Source organism: Dicentrarchus labrax, unplaced genomic scaffold, assembly GCF_905237075.1.
Source record: "Dicentrarchus labrax unplaced genomic scaffold, dlabrax2021, whole genome shotgun sequence".
Lineage (NCBI taxonomy): Eukaryota > Metazoa > Chordata > Actinopteri > Moronidae > Dicentrarchus > Dicentrarchus labrax.
In genome coordinates this window covers 23766592-23784356 of record NW_026136722.1, presented here as the reverse complement: position 1 = coordinate 23784356, position 17765 = coordinate 23766592, and the positions used below count along the sequence as shown (strand labels likewise).

General features: G+C 38.4%; 1 protein-coding gene across 3 annotated transcripts in view; it reads left to right on the top strand.

The window, feature by feature from the left end:
- The window catches only part of LOC127355770 (thyroid hormone receptor alpha), a 120469-nt gene that overhangs the window by 12525 nt on the left and 90179 nt on the right, over positions 1-17765 (top strand). For all 3 annotated transcript variants that reach the window (XM_051386954.1, XM_051386952.1, XM_051386953.1), the window contains exon 3: positions 672-768. The gene's annotated coding sequence lies outside the window, so the exon portion shown is untranslated. The remainder of the gene's footprint in view (positions 1-671; positions 769-17765) is intronic.

Below are 17765 nucleotides of genomic sequence, written 5' to 3'. Positions count from 1 at the left end.
ACTTGAGGCAGGAGTTGACCCTAGAGTATGAACATTTAGATTTTTTCCCTCCCTTCTTATATAAACTAAATCAGCTTAACAATTATAACAAAGACACACACACACACAAACAAAGTGCCGTCCTATATATTCTCCAGTTTCAAATAATTAAATACAAAACGATATAAAACAGAGAGAGCGGGTGTCCCCTGTTGATCGAGTTTAAAATGATAATGATGCAGGATCAATAAAGAGCTGTTCAGGCTTTGTAGTTCACGTTTGAATAGGTCTGACCTCTGAACTTGATGGTATGTTGAACTACTGCCTCTCCGGAGTTAAGGGAACACATTTTGACTTTGCCTTTTCTTTTCTTTTTTTATTTAGTTTTATTCAGTTTAGTTTATTTTAATAAAAGTTTAACTAGGATATTCCGACCTGCCAGCTGTCTGTCATTTATGCTTGTCAACTAACGAGCCACCTGCTAGCTAGCTAGCTAGCTGTTTGAAATCGACGCGAGGTAAGTAAGATAGACTTTATTGATCCCACTTTAGGAATGAGTCTTGAGCCCTTTTTCTTGACGTAAGGGAGCATATTAACCCAACAAATATATTTCATTTAAATCCATTTACCATGTCAGAATCACATTTTCAAGAATATAAACCTAATCTTATTTTATTTCATATTGTTTTCAGACTGGCATAAGAACTGTACATCTATTTCAATGAAGACCGTCTGCCATCTGAAGTTTGTGTCAATGAGGAAGACTGGCCTCCTTCTTCATCGCACCAGGTGGGTTCTCTTCTCTTCATCTTAATAGCTGGTATCAGTGAACGTGGTTGCAGGTTGACGAAAGCCGGTTGTTTTAACTCTCTGCCCCAAACATATTCACCAAAAGCAGCTAATGCTGATTGGTTACAATTTAAAACTAATATTTTTTATGCCACAAACTACCACAATACAATGTTTTCCTGTCACTTGTTAAATCTCAGCTGGGTGGAAAAGCTTATTAAAGTGATATACAAACAGGTAGTCATGAAGAAATACCATAGTACTTAATGTACTGTAAGACATCCGTACGACATCATTAGCATCTGAAAGTTAATTAAAGACTTCATCTGACAGCTCACGTGTGAAATCACATTTGGTAATGATAAGGAAAAGCTGATTAAAGAAAGTAAAATGTCATTCAGTCACACACAAACGTCTGCACATATACAAAAATTCTTGGCAGTGTCATTTGATGGAACTAATTTTATATACCTTTTGCATATCTGTGACAGTCTGCTGTAAGATAAGGTTTTTTCAGGCAGAAACTGTAAATGAAATCAGCAATTTATTAGTCAGTGGGATAATTGTATTATGCCTGCAGGGCACAGCACACAGGAACGAGGTAGCAAAAGAACAAGAGGGGTATTCTTCTTAGTCAGCTGACAGGAGGAGCCTTGAGGCCTTTTGCTCTCAGAAAGATCTTTTTTATTAGATACAGAGACATGCTTTGACATGAGCTTATAAGCCTTTTTCACCGTTTTGAGAAATCTGGTCTATTTCCAAAGACGACTCATACACTATCTTTTGCAGCATTAATAGTGATGAAGAAAATTCACATTTTACAGACTTGCTAACCAAATGACATGTGACTAGCCGACTATTGTTCTTCGACAATATGGTGCCGTGACCTGGATGGAAACACACTTCCAAGGAAACTCCTCTTCCAGACTTTACTCTCCTCACACAAAGGAAATGACTCGTATCTTCTGAGTAGAATGTTGATAAAAAGAAGTGGGAACTGAATTGTGGGTAAAAGTAAGTGTAAATTAATGTTTTTGGATGGATCTCATAGAAAAGACAATGGGAAGTTATTTCAGTAGAGGGCCAGAGAATTAGTTAACCAACCCTGTTAATTACAGTTGTGTTCAAAATAATAGCAGTGTGTTTAAAAACGTGAGTAAAGCTCAAAATCCTTATAATAGTTTTTATTTCCATGCATTGGGAACACTGCACATTATATTGTACATCAAAACATGAAGAAAAATGTATCAATATTTTAATTACTTTACAGAAAATGAAGAAAAATGAATATTGGGCTGTTAAAAAAAATAGCAGTGTCTGCATTTTTCATTACCAACTCAAATATTTACTGTATAAACTGAAAAAATCTTTAGGATTTAGCATTCCTGTGAATCACTAAACTAAACTAATATTTAGTTGTATAACCACTGTTTCTGAGAACTGCTTCACATCTGTGTTGCATGGAGTCGACCAACTTCTGGCACCTGTGAACAGATATTCCAGCCGAGGATGATTTGACAACATTCCACAATTCCTCTGCATTTCTTGGTTTTGCCTCAGAACCAGCATTTTTGATGTCACCCCACAAGTTTCCTATCGGATTAAGGTCCGGGGATTGGGCTGGCCACTCTTTAATTTACATAAAAAACCTAACTTTAATTATGTTGGTCTGGAACCAAGATGCTGCTCGCTTACTGATGTGTTTGGGGTCGTTGTCTTGTTGAAACACCCATTTCAAGGGCATTACCTCTTCAGCATAAGGCAACATGACCTCTTCGAATATTCTGATATATGCAAACTGATCCATGATCCCTGGTATGCAACAGATAGGTCCGACACCATAGTAAGAGAAACATCCCAATATCATGATGCTTGCACCACCATGCTTCACTGTCTTCAGAGTGTACTGTGGCTGGAATTCAGTGTTTGGGGTCGCCTGACAAACTGTCTGCCGCCCTTGGACCAGTGTTAATTTTTACAGCAAATTCTGATTTAGTCTTAGTCTTAGGCTTTTGAATAACACACCATTTAGTTTTAGTCATATTTTAGTCATCTGAAATCTTTTAGTCTTAGTCTAGTTTTAATCGACTAAATATCATAAGAGTTTTAGTCTTAGTCTAATCTTAAGTCTTTTAGTCTTAGTCTAGTTTTAGTCGACTAAATATTAGCAGATTTTAGTCGACTAAATATTAGCAGATTTTAGTCGACTAAATCACGGTGGTTTATCTGATAAAATAACCTCAGTGTGTATGCTAACCTTCGCATGTATTTCTGGATGATTCGTCTGTAAATGTCACTTCCTGTTGGTGGTGTTTTTCCCAGCGATTTTTGCTCCACATGGTTTACGGACGGTCTTGCCTTGTTGTCATATGTGAAGTGTGACCAGATGTCAATTCTTCGTTTTCGTCCTAGACCTAGCCCTGACATTTCTGTTGTTCATGAGACAATGCCCTCGGACCGGGTGCGCTGCAAAACGTTAGCGTGTTGCTAACGAGCGAATTCAACTGAAATCAGCCAAAGCTGTGTATCTAAGACTGTGCAACTAAACACAACTAAATATAATGTAAACAACCTAACTTTTGTGAAAACATCCTCGAAACTGTGTGAAGTTCTGCAAACTCGTTTAGCTGTTGCGTCTGTATTTGCCGCGGCTTTTTAAAATGCCTCTGCTGCTTCTTTATAGATCAACCTACCCTCAAAGATTCGCTCTGATTGGATTTCTTCCCAACTTGTCGCACCAAAAGAGTAGTTCTGATTGGATCTCTTCTCCATTTGTCCCTCCCTGACTTTGACTTAAGTGTCAGTTATATTTTGTCACAGTCTTCTTCATCATATCTGACTATTTATTTAGTTTTTATTTAGTTTTCGTCCGTGAAAAAGGTTTGTTGACGAAAATTTTCCGTCATAGTCTTCGTCAACGAAATTAACACTGGCCTTGGACCCAAAAAGAACAATCTTACTTTCATCAGTCCACAAAATCTTTCTCCATTTCTCTTTAGGCCAGTCGATGTGTTCTTTGGCAAATTCTATCCTCTTCAGCACATCTTTTTTCTTAACTGTGGGACTTTGCGGGGGCTTCTTGCCGATAGATTAGCTTCACACAGGCGTCTTCTAATTGTCACAGTACTCACAGGTAACTTCAGACCGTCTTTGATCACCCTGGAGCTGATCATTGGCTGAATCTTTGCCATTCTGGCTATTCTTCGATCCATTCGAATGGTAGTCTTCCGTTTTCTTCCAAGTCTCTCTAGTTTTGCTTTCCAAGCTTTTGAAGCATTGGAGATCAATTTAGCCGAGCAGCCTATCATTTTCTGCACTTCTTTATACGTTTTCCCCTCTCCAATCAACGTTTTAATCAAAGCACGCTATTCTTCTGAACGTCTGGAACGACCCATTTTTCTCAGATTTTCAGAGGGAAATGCACGTACAACATGTGCTGGCTTCATCCTTAAATAAGGGCCACCTGATTGACACCTGTTTTTTCACAGAATGAATGACCTCACTAATTGAACTAATTATTTTGAACACGCCCCTTACAATTAATTATTCAATTACACAGACTCAGGAGCATGCATATCATGAATGTTGGATCTGTTGGTTTTCTATGACTCTATTACACCTACTGGTAAATTATTTGCCATGTAGTAATATAATTTCTACCAAAAACAATGATTGATCTGGTTGGTCATGTTGGACTGCTATTATTTTGAACACAACTGTACATGTATGATAGTTGGTACGAAGAGCATAAAAAAAAGACGTGGTAAAAACAACAAAAAGAAACATGAAGAGGAAAATAAATGTTGAAGGAACATTTATAACAAAGGAAAAAGTGATGAAGTAACTAGAAGAAATAGACTAAAAGTAAGATTCTACCTTCTTAAAAACTAGAAGTACACAAAGAAAAAATCTGCCTTAACTTCTTAAAACCTAGTTAGTAGCACAAATAAAAAAAAGCCCGTTTCAGTTAAATTTCAGAGTACGTGCACTTTTTAAATTTTATTTAGTGTTACAGTTAATATACTACTTTAGTTTAGTTTTCAGTTCAGTTTAATTTTATTAGTTTATATATGTTTTTTCCATTCTCTCTCTCACACACACACACACAAATAATGTTGATTGATGAAGAAAATTCACATTTTACATACTTGCTAACCAAATGACATGTGGCAGCCGTAAAAGACAAGACAATCTTCTTGCCAAAACATAAAAACTACAAACAACTCAGACAATAGACAATCAGGATACAAACATGATAAATTATTAAAGATAAATTGCCAATAAAAATCAGGACTTACAAAGAGAGACTAGAAAAATAAGGTAATTTTTAGTTATTGTAAGCATGTTAGCATTTAGCTCAAAGTACCACTGTACCAAAATATAGCCTCACAGAGCTGCTAGAATGGCTGTAGACTTGTTACTAGTTTTACTCTGGTGCTTGATCTAACATGATCTTGATATGAAGGTATGTTACCAATTGAAAGTCTTCCTAAATACAATGAAATCACAAAGTAATAGTGTAAAAATACAAATCAAATTCAATTCCTTATCATTTAATAGAATCAGTCAGAATGATAGTTTAAGACGCCTCTGCACATTACATCTTTTTATGTAATGTTTGCTCTTATGATCCTTTGTGGATGTTTCAACAATTAGTTTTTTTTATGGCAATGATCCAATATTGCCATATTAGTTGAACTTATGCAAACACTTTGTTTTGGCAAGGATCCCTCACATTTAGTTAAAGAATAGTTGTTATATGATAAAGCTATGAGGACGATATGAGGCAACTGCATAATGAACTTAATTATGAGTTAAAATGACAACATGTATTCTATAAGACGTAATCATCCTTTGTGTGTGGGGGGAGGAGAAGCAGAGCTGAGAGATTAGCGCAGTGGCGGGTGTCACAGACAGAGGCTCTTGACGCTCTGATGGGGTGGATGTAATGTGATTCGATATAACTTTGTCTCGCAAACCCCAAATTATTTTCACACTTGTGAGTTCCCATGATGCAAATTTACAGCACATGTTCAGTACTTCCTTGATGGCTGTGTTCACACTGCCCTAATTTCCTCACATTCAACACAGATATGAATCAGTGTGAGCTACCAGAGGCTGGATGGAGCTGCAGTTATATTTGAAATATTAAAATCATAATTAACATTATGCATAACAAGTCCATCTAATAACATTAAGGTGCACAGCTGTGCAAGTGTGAGCTGTTCAAGCCTTGTGCAAAAAGGGATGCATCATACTCATGCAGACTTGCTGACCACACTAACTGTCCCTCTAGGACACTATAGGATTGGCTGGACAAAGAGAAACTGGAATGACTGGCAGATATTGGTGGGGTTAAGGTACAGTCATATTAGCTTTCAGTTCATCAAAAAAAACAAACAGAAAAAGGATGTGAAATACTATTGAGCAGAGAGTGTGAACTGTGTGAATCATGCTGTAGTCTGGTGGGGTAGGGATTCAGCAGTATTTAATCAAATGCGAATCCAGTATTGAGTCCGCTTATTGAATCTGAATCCCTTTGAATCCCTTATAAAATCTAATTAGTTTGGGGTTTCAACATTTTCACTTAACTTACAAAATTATAAATGACTAAAACTCAAAGCTCTCTAATCATTTTTCTTGCCTGAGGCAGCGATTTTTAGTGTCAGACTAGTTTATATTTGCAATCTGCAAATAAGATGAGCTGCAGAAGATACAAAACACTAATTGAATGTATCTGAAATATCAGGTGTAATGGCTACTGGGGCGGCAGTAACTGTGGGGACTGGAGGGTTGCTGGCTGAAGACCACAGTATGGAGTGTGGACTGGTAGCTGGAGAGGTGCCAGTTGGTGCAGTTGTGTACTGCACAGGTGCCCTTGAGCAAGCCCTTGAGAGCTCCTAACTCTTCACGTTTACATGTCCATAAGCCCTGCATGTGCATGATTGTATTTCGGGCCTGTGTGTAAAACACCGAGTGAAATAAGAATTATATAAGTATATCGTCTTCATAATGTTCTTAGATCAACTTATTCTGCACAATACTACAATATGGGAGGAAGTGATTCAGAGCTGTGATGCTTTTAAGCTTTTTTTATTTAATTATTGATACAATATGCATCAGTGATTAACTGGGAGAATATGCTGAAAGTGATATTATTTCTAGTTAGCGTTCTGTTGGTCTTCACTCATGGTTGTGCTGTAGTGGTGTTACAGAGTTTCTTTCTTTCTCCTTACTTGGTTGAGAGTTACAGACACCAGCTTGTGAAAAGCACATTAACTGGACAACAAGTTTCATTTTAATCAAAATAATAATAATTCTAATAATAATTTAATATCTGTGTCTTCTGTGTTCTTGCTTGCGCTAGCTGCATTAGCATCCACAGACTCCTCATTGCCTGCATAGATCCGACAGATCTTACAAATGGACAGACTTTTTTCCAACTTTCCTTCCTTCTTATAGAATCCAAATGTCTTCCAAACTACCGATTTTAGATTTGAGGGTGCACTGTGAAATCATGTTGTCGGCGTACCAATGCAATTGCATCTATAATGTTAAAAACGATTTCCAACTTGTATCGATAAAGCTTTACACCCGTTGAATCTGTTTTTCACCCACCTAGGGCTGCAACTAACAACTATTTTAATTATTATAATTAATAATAGTATATCATTAATTGTGTATATAATATATAAATAAGAAAAAAATAATAATTTTATTTTTTTTATAAAAAAGGAGCAGTAAGAATTGGTTTAAGAAGTCTAAACAGTCTGGATTAATAATTGTTATGTTCAGACAGTTAACGATTTGTCAACTGAGAGTTAAATATAAGGGATTTGACTCTATCCAGAGTATAGTTAACTCTGCTTTTGCTCAGATTTCACTAACACCAAAAACTTAACTCAGGGCTGTGAATGGATGTCAGTCAGCTCATATTGAATTGAATAATTATCTAAAAAATATGATTATGATAATTTATTCAGAAATTAAAATGAACAAATGCAGATTGAGCATAGTCTATGATACACCGTGAAATTGAAATTTCAAGTTCTGCTTTGTAAAATAATTGTTTCAAAAACATGTTCATTAATTGCTTATAGCTCAGCAGTTGGGAATTAAGTTCATCACATATCTCAGTTTGCTTATATGAATAACTAATAATAACTTCAACCCCTTCAGAGCCACTGAACATGTGCTGTAAGACTCTCCCCCCAGCTTAAATTATAGAATCCTTCCAGTGTTGCATAAATAATTTTGGTTTCGAGACCCACACGAACACGAGCACACAACAGACCCACCGGCAAAAAATGCATTAACCTACACAAAAGCTGAAATGTGTCATCATAAGCCAGTTAGTTTGAATCTAGCTTTTATTTTATTTTCAGGGAAGCCTGACTAGTGTATATGTGACTCTGAGGTACAGCAGCACTCAAGTTCGGAATTTAACTATTAAATGGAATATATTATACAGCTGTTAAAAATAAGCACTTACTCTCTAATGGTCATGCTGATTACCTTGACATGGGACCATTTCTCTGTCTCCGGGCAGTTTGTCTGACTTCACTTAGACTCACCGTTTATCAGAAAGCCTGTCAGTCAGTCATTTGGTCAGCTAATCTACCACTCCCCCGGCAGACCAGTCAAACAGAGTGGAGCGGGGTGAGGCGTATTCTTTGTTGTCATCCATGCTGCCCTGGACCCACGCATAATAACAACTGCCTCTAAATGCCTGCTAATGGAGGCACTTCCAGTTCAACCTGGCCTTCCTCCAACCGCCTTAACCTTTGAATTTGCTCTATTGTGCTTTCCTTAGATCCATATCATTATGTCTGAAAGAGTTAAAATTGTTGCGTATTTGATGCATCTGTTGCAAGGGATTATCCGTGGAATTGGTAAAGGACAGGGCCGTCACTTTCTCCAAAAATCCAGTTCGAACTAATTTCAAATGACACGCAACTTAAATTAATTTGAAAAGAATATCTCTAAACACATAGGGCTGTCGCAGCACATGAGTCAGCAGATTTGTTGTGGTTGTAAAGTCAGACAGCTGCTTTGTACAAAGTCGACAGAAGCACCCTGTTTCTCAGATGCTTTGGTGTACATTTGTAGTTTGAAACGGGTCATTACACTTAAACGAACAAAGTTTCGAATTTCGAATAAAAAATGAAAGCCCTAGTGGAGGAGTATTGCAAACTTTGAGTCTGAAACCCTGTCACAAAACCCTGGAGCTCTTCAGTGCATGTCCAATCAGATCACGTAAGAATCACGATTGTTATTAACATCGAGAATCCTAAAATAGATTTTTGTATGTGAAGGGTTCAAGGATTGACTTGTTAACCAAGCATGTTCCAGTGAGCTCAAAAAGAAAAGAAAAAACCCTCTACATCCTGGCATTCTCAACGGGCACTCAGGCTGTGATAGCAATTACTGGAAATACGTCACGCAAGTAGACACTTGATTACTGGTAAATACTGTAAGTGCAGATATTGGAGCAGACCTTATCTTTCCAGACCCAGGAGCAGAAAGCGAATGACCTCCCATCTGCCATTTGGTCAGCACTTTTATCCAAAGTGCTTTACAGTGCGACAAGAACATAATAGTGTAAAAGGCTCAAACAGCTGACTGCTCACTGCACTCCATGAGCCTGGATCAATAGAAAACAATTTATTCGCTAAAATACCAGTGGAATGATACATCTTGTCTGCTTTTTGAGAAGCAGACATAGAGATGTTGGAAGTTTATCCATATAATGTTATTAAAAGGGAACCCAAAAGATAACATCAACATTCTGAGTGAAATGTGAATATGAACACTGCATTCACTGGCATTTTTCTGCCTGCTGGATTTTGTCACATGAGCTCCCATATTCTACTACATAGTCCCTGCTATTTTCATAGCAATCGTAAAACAAGAGATCCAATGGGAGAATATGTGTACAAAGTGTTCGATTTATTTTCAGTCTTGTTCACACACAAGATCAGAGCCCCAGATGAAAGCTTCTGGGCCCAAGGGTGACATCTTCATTTGCAATGCACTGTTGCCGACAAGCAATATGATTAATGTTCAGCCCCAGCTGTGCTTGAGAATATCCAGTGTTAACACAGGGAAAAATGGCGGGTTTTCCAGCATGCTTTCCACCAGTTTTCCAATCATGCCAGGAGTTGTAAGCACTTTGTTCTGCAGTAAGACGATTTTATCACTCACTCATAGGTAAATATCACTCCAAATGGGAACAGTGATGCTGGGTCTTGGACTGAAGCATTGCTGTCAGGTCAGGTGTGAGTCTGAAGTGTGACATTAAGTGTATTTCCATCTACCTTGTTTTTTTACGCTGAGTTGCTGAGTCGCTTCATGTGACAAAGTTCAGTGCATCCACTGAAGCTTTCGCTCCACTGGAGGATCAGATCTCTGTGGAGTGATAAGGAAACTGCAGCCTTCCTCAAATTAATACAACAAACAGACATAAATGCCATATTTCACACTTTACACATTGTTCATTTGAGGTTTAAATGGAGTTCTTTCAATTACGTCATCTCATTTCGACCTCTTCTACAATGGTTTAACAGCACTGACTGGAGAATCAGCACTACTGACATTTCTAATATTCACATAACTAGTGAATGGAAATGTGCATTCATTTGCATTTGTTGCATTTCTGGAAATTAATTTGATATTTGCAGTGAATTTGGACGGAAACTTGGCAGCGGTGTGCTGGGTTATAACTTTAACCCAAGTGTGAACCTATGACATCACCCACTGCTTTGTTGAGTACTGTTTTGAAGCCTCAGGTTTAGCATTATGGTCATTGCCATGACGGCTTTCGGAGGACAGACGCACTGAGAATGACTTGTCAATCACTGCCTTATCGTCTATTTTACTCTAAATGAGACCATAATTTACTATATGAGTGTTATGCTGCAGGGAAGAAGACTGAAACTAGCAATTGAGTCCATAAACTCATTAGAAACTGTTTACTGAGCTAATAAATCAAATGAGAAGTAAGGTAATTTTTACATGAGACTGCATTCTGTTGCTCTTGTTTGTTGCAGCTAATGGATTAAGGAGTAAGTGCCATAGTTTGGACACCCCTACTTTAGATAATCCAAGAGGGGAATGACATATTTACCATGACACCAAGTAAATTCTGGAATGTTTTTCATGCTAGCAATCATATTTAGCTCTGCACAGCTCTTTTGTAACACTAACAGCTAATTTACATGTCTAAATAAATACACTGTCCAATGTCCAGGTGCTGCACTGTGTTTTTGCTGTTGAGTTCAGCTTTTTTTCATTACGCAAACATAACTATTAACAACGTACAAAAAGACTGTATTAAAGCATGGCTGTGGTCTCTACTTGCAGTGGCTGTGACACCCACCTCATGGAGGTTAACCCTTAGTATCTCTGTTTGTCCATCATGGATGAACATCAATAAATATGCTTAAAAACAATAGAAAAACTCTCAGAACCTGCCTAAGAATCTACATGTTTTTAAGTTTTCTGCAGCAACAGAGTATTCCAGGGATAGATCTCTGTACATCCATGGTCACATTACAAACAGGAACTGCTAATGTCATATTCGGCATGATTTTAATGCTCCCAGTTTACCAGAACATACATACATATAGGCTAAAACAAAGTGGGCTCTAGTTGTAGCCCACAGCTAAATGACTCCACAGCAGCATTATACTTGCTGTGACAGTCATCTCAATTTTGTGACAGGGGGTACCCACAGAGTCATAATTTGAAAACCCATGGTCAGTGAAAAAAGTTAGTCTTAAATCACCTTGAGATGCGGAGCTAATGAGGTAAAAGAAAAAGAAAGTAGAGTAAATTATTGCCTTTCCATTCTATGCTTGTGTCAGGCTGTAATAATGTGAAACAATGACAGAGATGAGACAAGTTATTAAGTGGATTCACTGTAATGGGCATAAATCAAGACTAAATCCATCACTTACACAGCCTTATTGTCCTGTCATGTCTGAATTAAACCAAAACACACACATTAAAGACTCTTGTGTCTAAATTATTTAAAAAAATTCTAGAAATTGAATGTCTTCCATGTCTAAAACACCCCAATGTACTGCAGTGTCTTATCACGACTCCACAGAGATATACAGTACGCTGATATCAATATATCTGGGATAAGCTCAAATCAGCCAATGAAATCAGCTGTGGTGATATATCGGTTGGACTTTGGAAACATATGACATGGCACTGACACAACTAACATTTTGAGCAAATTAGACTTTAAAAAGAACGTTTAAGTGTCAACTTAATGGCTTAAAGCCGAAAAATGTTGCCTATACATAACATTGTTTATCAGGTTGTTACTCTAACTCTCTATTACTCTATTATCTTTTGTCTGTTACACCATCTTAGCAGAGCCATGCATCATTTCAAACCCTTTGTGTCATTTACCTTGTTGATCAAATCAAAACACAGTCTGATATCCCGCGTCCCCACACTGTGAGGTAAACAAATAAATGTGTGTGTGTGCCTGTGGGGCATTGACTTGTACATCTTTATGTGTATCAGTATCTTTTGTGTACATGTGTTTTGTTTGTTTGTTAATTAAGTTTGTGCTCATCGCACTCATCATGTTCTAACTTGCTTCATTGTGACGAAGCATGATTGGGGCACTGAATGCTTTGACAGCACCACTTCCAAAATAACATTCAGTAGCATGAAACATTAATGAAGCAGTTCAACAGTTTGGTCATCTGTTGTGTTCCAGGCTTCATTTACAAAACCATAAAGTGCTGCTGGGTAGGTTTGGATAATTTGGCATGAGGCCCGGGATAATATGAGTGGACGGCAAGACAAGTAAATCCCTGTTCCAATCTAAGCGTCCCCCACCACCACCACCAACCTTATTGTCCTAATTCTTTTATCTACTGTATCTCCCTATTTTGTTGAAGCTGCGTGATTGATTTGAATGTCAAGACTCCAGCTGACAGCTGACCGCAGGATGAACCCATCATCAAGTTGGGGTCAAAGGTGACATTGCCTTGGCACTATGGCGTCTGTGTGATGGCCCAGTTTGAGTCTTCCGGGATTGTTATTTCAGTCATACGAAGTTGCAGTGACAATATAAGCATAGTGTTTAGTGGTAACTCAGTGTTTTACCTCACCAATTAAGGCATTTTTATGGATCAGTACCAGTCATGTATCAGTTTGTTTATTGTATCCATTTGCACACTGGGTGGGGGAGCACTTCATTTCACTCTTTTAAAACATTGGAACAAATTGGATAGCCAGTTGCAATTTTTCAACAGGGTGGTCATTCATTTCTATAAATTAAACTGAACTGACTGTTTTGGTGGGCTACGTGGTATTAAATATTTGCCGAGCATATTGACATTCCTGTCTTAGTTTCTGCAGGAAAATAATTGGATGAAATCCTAGTTAAAAATTAATACAATGAGTTCTCTTTTTAAAGTAAACTTACTGCAAGTTATCTATTGAATAAATGACCAATTTACCTGACATTTAACAACATATTATATCATTGGTGTTTTTTAGCTCTGTCCTGACAATTTTATATTTCAGTTTTCTAAAAACTTTTTGACATTTGCACTAAATTCTGAAGGAAACTTGAAAATTGTAAGCAGAGTACACCAAACCTGCATTAATTAAATGTTTTGGTCACCTTCGGGAAGCACAACAACCTATAAACACAAACATAACAAGTTTATGTGGCTACCAGGTCACAAAACATCAGTATTTGAAGTTGTGTTTCTGGCCACTTGATAAATGTGTACAGGGTCCAAAGTTAACACCAGCCAAGCAGAGGTGAATTTGGGGTTTGGCTGGAAAAGAAATTAGGGTCACAGCCAGATGGACGGTAACAGCTTGGCACTTTTGACACAATGTCTGTCTGTGTTTTTAATATAAGAAACATCTGCCTTACATGTTATTAGAAATGTGGTGACACATGCCTTGTATTAAGCCATTAAAAGGAAAACATGAAGACAAAGAGAAACGTAATGGAGGGCAGCAGTTTGGCAAGAGGTGCCCAAAACCATGATGCATTTTTATGGTTGAAAATATTTTTGGCTACTACATTTCCTCAGTTAAGCTGCCATTGGCAGATGAGCCAAAAAGTGAATTTTGTGCCCTGGAAGTGTAGAATTCACTCTGTTTTTAGCTCTGTTTTTAGCTCTATTCAGCAGCTCTTAAGTAACTAAATGCTCTTCTACGTTAACCAGATAGTCGCTAACCTTGTCTGTGCAGGTACAGTACAGTGTACAGTGCCCCATGCCATGGTAACCCATATGTTCTTTTTGTAGGGGAGGGATACCCTTCAAGTATCCTTACTTTCAAGTTCTAATACACACACACACACACACACACACACACACACACACACACCACCCACATGTCCTCAAGCGTGAGTGTAAACACTTAAAAAAGGCATTGGCTCATCTTTATCTAATTTATCCTGGTTATCCTTCTAAAATCGTTTTCTTTGCAATGGTGTTTTCATATTTTGTGGGAGTTGTGTTTGTTTCCTCTTGTTGGATGTTGGAAGGGTTTAGACTCATGTCACCAGAAACATCAGAATAGCTTCAATACTGAATTCCCCATAGCTTGTTTTGGGACTTAGTCATGAAACTTCTTATGCAACGTGATTATGTGCAGTTGGATTTCATAAGAATTTTTGTCTCTGTCACCTCCTGCAATTGACTGTTCCCCCCCACCTCCAATCACTGGCAGATTTTATCAGCTGTAGCCAGCTAATTAAGCTGAAGTTGACTTCAAGAAAACTGTCTGTTTTCAAGAGGCTGAAGATACATCTCACAGTTCTGTTCTGTTTATTGCAGTATAGAGCTATCTCTTGAGGTAAAATAAGACACAAATGTAAGATCAGACTTTTATTTAGTTCTACCATAGCTAACTAATTAATTAACCATTTCCTATGCACTTCACTTCAACACATGAAGAAATCCAGCTTGACTGGCATGTTGTGTGTAATCCTATAAAGCCATGATTTGACAAGAGGAGGGGTTTAGCGAGTGGTCAAGTAAGATAATTTAGTTAAAAAAGTGCAAACATTGTTGTAGAAATCTGAAGCACTCACCAGGGTAAGGATTTAAAAAGCCTTTAATATATTATGGCTCTTTACTCAGAGTAAATTCTAAACTAGTAGGATCCCCAAACACCCTTGCAGCACTTCATGCAGATTGTTTTGTGACAGTTTGGGATTTAAATGTGGAACTCACCAAAGCTGCATCATGGTTGTTTTGTTGATGTCAGTAATGGGCTGTGACTGATAAATGACGTGTCGCAGTGTGAGTATAGCTGTTGCAGGAACAGCAACATACAGATTGAAGAATAGCAGAGCTAGTAAGCGTCTGCCCAGAAGACTGGGTAGAGACCTGCTCATCATTCCATGAGACTGGACTTTACAGAGAGTGGAGGCTTAAAAGAAAGTGGAAATAGATTAGGTAGAGAAGCAGAGAGGTGGCCAAAGCAGTTCGCTTTCTCCACAGTGGCGGGGGAAAAGTGTCTTCCCTGGCAGCTGTTGAACAGATATTGACGTAGATATTTGAGATAAAAGTTCATCACTCATTGTGGCCCAATATTTTAAAAAATCAAGATACCTAGTGTTATACCTAAACATCAAGATACCTAGCTCAGTGTCCAGCAGCTGCTGAGAAGCAAGAAACACATTTAGTTGGAAAGTTGTAAATATTGTGCGTGAATCAGTAGGAAGGACTCAAAAGAGGCGTGCTAACACTTGAATCTGAGGTATCATGCTGCTGATCGGGCCTCTGCGGAATATTTTGTGGAGGGATTAGTCTGTGACAGCCAGCTAATCAGGATATTGGACTAAATTAATGACAGCTCCCTTATCAGTCCTATCACTGCAGTGTTAGAGTACACTTTAATGAATAGGTAATGAGATTTATGACTGAATGCTCCTGTTTGCCTGCAGCTTACTTTTTCAAGATAGGAACTGCAGATGGTATGTCTGTGTAATACTGTATAAGCTGGTTTTATGGCAAAATATTTCCAGTTTTTTAACTCTTTAGGGGTGGACAGTATAAACAGTATAGAAAGTACACCGGTATGACTTTGCCCTGCTGTATGAAACTAACTTACTTACTTCTTACATTGTGCTGACCGGTAGAGCTCCTACAAAGAGGAGGAGTTGGTAAAAAAAAATAAAAAGTTAAGTTAAGCTCGGACACGGTTCTGTTGGCCACTCACTCCGCTCCGGTTCTGGTGCTCATTGTGCTCATTCTCTGGTTTACCTTAGAGCTTCTAGTCCAGGTACAGTCAGCTAATAGAACTGCTAAGTAGCTAATGGCCACTAGTACAGATAGCAAATGCAGCAGTGCTGTGTTACAAGAGAAAAGGTCCATGTTGCACCAATCCCCTGATACTTAAGTCCCGGTGACAAGGCGCAAGTTTAATGTTTTTGTTTTTCTGTGACTACCCGACTAATGGGTCGACGATGACTCTTCTCAGCGACTGACAGTTAAGTGGACTGTTAGGGGGCAGCAGTTGCAAGGGGCGGTAATACAAGCTATTTTTCAAATAAAATCAAACGTCTAACAAAAATCAAATGTTTCATTTATTTTCTTTCTTCACAATGTATGCTCCTTTAACACCTCTGTACTATGTGAAATATATCCTAGTAGTAAAGAGTAGAGCAGGAATGCAGTTGCTATGTGAAAGTCCACCAAAATTGAATTTAAAGATTAAGCACTGTACAGATTAACTGCCCCACAAAATAGTGTGTGTGTGTGTGTGTGTGTGTCTGTCCCTATTCTGGATGCAGTAAATTGCCTACAAAATAGCCGGAGCCAGGTAGCCACCACCTGGAGACAAGACACTCGTGCAAACTGTACTATGGTGTAACACCCAAGGACTATACAAGACTGTGGTGACGTTGCAGAGATGTTTGACGTTGCTTTATGACTAAAAGTAAAACCAGTTTTAATCAATAACTTGATTTGAATGATTTAGGCCTTCAAAGGAATTAGATATACTGCCTATGTCTAGACCGTAGCTGTACAGTAGGTTCCACTCAACCAGGCAGAGATGCTCCCTTCATGTGTCTGCTATGGTTTCACACTTAAGCTTAAGCTATTGCACTTAAATACAGTGGCGAATGATGCATTGCTCACTCTCAGCTACTAGCTTTGCAGTCTGACGAAAAGGACTGTGTGTAGTAAGCTGTCCACACCACTTTGATTGAAACAATGACACTGAGCATTCAAGAGTATCACTGCCACACTATACCAGATACAAGGTTCATTTTTTGTCATTTTCAATTATCATTTAATAAAAATAAAAGGATGAATTTGTATGATGAAGTGCTGAGGAAGAATGTAACAGTCTCACAGCCTGAGGGAAGAAGCTGTCTGTACGTCTGCTGGTACGGCAGCGGAAGCTTCTGTACCACTTCCCAGAGTGCAGCAGGGTGAACAGGCTGTGGCTGGGTGGGTGCTGTCTTTTAGTATCCTTTGGGCTCTGCAGTCACCTCACCTCACCAATATCACTGATACTGGCAGGTGAGTACCAGTGTTCTTCTGGGTTTTAATCACCCGCTGCAGAGTCCTCCTGTCCTGGGCCGTGCAGTTTCCAGTCAGGATGCTTTCTATCACTCCTCTGTAAAAGTTAACAAGAACTTGTCACAGGAATTTTGCTTTCTTAAGCTTCCTTTTAGAAATACAGTGGTTTCTGTGCTTTCTTAACCAGGGTGGAGATGTGAGATGACCATGACAGGTTCTCAGATGTTTCCAGGGACTTAAAACTGTTTGCCTGCTCCACCTTGGGCTGTCCCTTTTTTATTCAAAATTCGAAAATTTGCAATGACCTGTTCAAATTCAAAGTGTAAAGTCTACTGTGCCGATCGGCGCTGGCAGCTGAAGTGAATAACTTTGTACTATGTGTTTATAGATAATTTAGAATTCATTCAAACAAATTGTTTGTCAATTCGTTGATTTTTGGAAAAAGTGACAGCCGTAGCTCCACCTCAGCTC